Source organism: Magnolia sinica, chromosome 7, assembly GCF_029962835.1.
Source record: "Magnolia sinica isolate HGM2019 chromosome 7, MsV1, whole genome shotgun sequence".
NCBI lineage: Eukaryota > Viridiplantae > Streptophyta > Magnoliopsida > Magnoliales > Magnoliaceae > Magnolia > Magnolia sinica.
Genome location: NC_080579.1, coordinates 71,439,420 through 71,442,549, shown reverse-complemented (window position 1 = coordinate 71,442,549; position 3,130 = coordinate 71,439,420). Strand labels below are relative to the sequence as shown.

The window sequence follows — 3,130 nt, the reverse complement described above, 5'->3', positions numbered from 1 at the left end:
CATTTATGGGTAGGTTTTTCTTAATGTTTCATGTGTTGACTATTACAAAATGATTTAATCATGTTTTAAATTTCTTCGAATCCTTCAGGTACGTTTAAATTGACACTTCAATTTATAGAGGATTATCCAAATAAGCCACCAGCAGTTTGGTTTGTTTTTAAAATGTTTCATCCAAACAGTAAGTTGAAGAGACAAGTACACATTATTTCTGTTTGCCTTTTACGTATTTGGATCAGACCAACAGTGTTGATTCTTATACATGTCTGTACATCAACTGATTGGGAATGGTATGAAATCATTTGACCTTGTTCTTAGCATTGGAAACTTTTTCATTACTTGTACTCTCTCTCATATATATATATATATATATATATATATATATATATATATATATAAGTTCAATGCAAGTTTTCGGCTTTGGATAGAGATTCATCCTGCTTCTGGAGCTTCATGCAGTGGGCCATGTGTTGGGGCTTGCTCAACCTAATTACATGTCTTTGGTTTCATTTCAGAAGGCTCGGGTGTGAGCTAAACTGTTTCAATTTCATAGTTTATTCATTTTCAGCTGATGCAACGTGGCCCATCCAAGATGTGAATTTAGTGGATGAGGGTAAGCACTTAATTCCTAACATGGTGAGGTTTGATTGAGCCATATCTCATTTGATCTATTAAGTAGGTAGGGTGGCATGTGGCCCAATTAAATGTTATACCACATTGGGGCCACATTCATAAATTTGCGTTGAAGCTAGGATTTACTTAGATTCACATTGAAGCTATGTTGTCAGAAGCGACTGAAGTAGTGCCTTAAACAAATTAATGTGAATGTCTTGATGGTAGTTGTAACAAACTCACCATTTACATTGATGCCTCTATGTTGTGTTGAATTTCATGAAGTTAGAGAGTGATTTTTTTTTCTTTTCCTTGGGTGTAAGAGTATTTATGGAGATATTTGACAATTCATATGTGAAATGCACGTTGGCTTTGGTTTCTTTGTTCAAACCAAGTAATGACTTTTGCTGTCACCTTTTCTAATTTGATATTTACCTTAACTGTTGGCATCTACTAGAAAATCATTGTTTACTTTTTGTCATAGACTAGAAGAAAAGCTATGCCAATTTGCTGATCCCATGTTCTGCACCACATGTTTGAACAATTTTGGAGGTAACGCGATGAACAGTTTTTAGTTTTGAGTATGCATACATTTGATTGTATCTCATGTGGTTGTATTGTTTTGATTCTTCTAAATCAATGTTTGCAGGCTTTGGTGCCTGCACTTTTCATGAATGTTTACATTGTTGGATTAAATCAACTATTTGACATTGAAATAGACAAGGTATATACTCCCGTATGGATGGTTTTGCCATGCTTTTTAGATCATACTGTCTACACTAGAATCTTGCATAGAAGGAAGAACTTAGAAGGAAAAAAAAAATTTCTCGATTGCGAGATCTATCTCTTACTTTAGAGGTGTTATATGATGCTTGATTGGGAGAAACAATATGGATTTGTTCGACCCGGAAGTAGCAGTGGTTCGTCCGCATTATGTAGTTTAGAGGAGTCTTGGGTCCAACATACACATCTGATTTTATCATTTCTGAAGTGTTTTGATTGTTTCATGATACTAATGATTTAGCACAAATGTGAAATATTTCAGATTGCTGGTGGATCTGAACATACTACACGTGCAAAACTCACATACTCACAAGAATCATATGGTATGACTGAGATTCTAACCTATGACTTTGTAAGAAAATGTATGAGTTGCAAGCTTCCATAACACGTCTTGTTTATTTTTCTATTCAGTGTAAACATTGGCTTGATTCTTTGAAATATATATTTTTTAAATTTATTTATCAAGAAACATCACAAAGAAAGTTGGACCTATAAGCATGATTTTATTATTTCCATTTTTATGAAATCAAGTCCCTCTCTTGTTGAGCATTGTTGTTAGTCATTGTTTTTATTTTTTATTTACATTACTCTGTGTTTCTATTTACAATATGTAAAATTACATCATATAAACGGGCATGGGTTATAATTCAGGTAAAGCTAGATGTGTAACGTTTAGCAGACATTTATATGATGTGGACTTTTGCTACAAGCTGGCCAAAGAGGAATCAATGGTCATTCTTCCAAGTGGGTTGAGACACAATACTCAGATCATGTGATCTATGGCTCAAAAACAATGGATGGTTGTAACAAATTAACTCATTCAAAGGGTGAGGATCATCCAATCGGCTTGATTCTTGTACCACGGCCTGCTCCCAACGGTACTATTGAATGAACAGTCCCGATTGATGATTGAGTGTCCCACATGTCCTAATTCTGCATCTTCTTCTTCTTCTTCTTTTCTGCATTCCATTATTTACTTTTTGATGTTTCACATTTGAAATTAAAGTAAGATCTAGGTACTATCGAAAAGAATGATTTTTTTTCCTTGTACTTTATTTCTAGGTGTGATGATATGTGTGTGAAATCTTAGTAAGAGGGAGCTGAAAATTGATTTCGTTCGAAGCAAATCAGACAATAGCTTTACATAGATAGTATTCCATATGGGCTGGATGGTATGGTATTTTCTCATGTCTTGTAGAGGAAATGATACCAAATTTCTTTTCTTGATGTTACATAGTTCTAGAAAATTTGGGTGTTGGATTATAATATTTCCTTAGTAACTTGTAATTTCTTGAAATGGTTCATTTAACTTGAAACAGTAAAATGTGTTTTCTTTTGTAGGTACTCAATGCATTGGCCAGTCTTTTATATAAGTCGGGGTATATCTGCAGAGATATTATGGGATGGTGGTTGGCTTCTATGCCAACTTCTTTCACAAAAAACAGAAGAGAGAGATTGTAGAAAGTGTGATCACCATTAACCACTAGATATTGTTCATGTGTCTTTGCCACTCATTTTAGGCGTTACAATGAGTGATCACCTTTGGCATACCAAGAAACATTTCATACCTTGACTTCTTTCTCTAAGTTGAAAATTGGCCTAGCTATATGTCCTAGTAGGGGAGGTGAATAGGATCTCAAGCGGCCAAATAAAACTGTATAAAGGATATTAAAAAGAATATGATAGCCAAAATAAATCACAATGCAAGAAAGTAAAATAACCTCAAAATTCAGATCTT

At 34.2% G+C, this 3,130-nt stretch overlaps 1 long non-coding RNA gene across 1 annotated transcript; it reads left to right on the top strand.

Moving 5' to 3' along the window:
• Window positions 1-478: 478 nt before the first annotated feature.
• Window positions 479-2,829, top strand: LOC131252127 (uncharacterized). The gene is made up of 5 exons (XR_009174201.1): window positions 479-1,161; window positions 1,259-1,715; window positions 2,044-2,136; window positions 2,455-2,564; window positions 2,734-2,829. It is a non-coding gene; the product is annotated as an uncharacterized LOC131252127 (long non-coding RNA).
• Window positions 2,830-3,130: the final 301 nt, after the last annotated feature.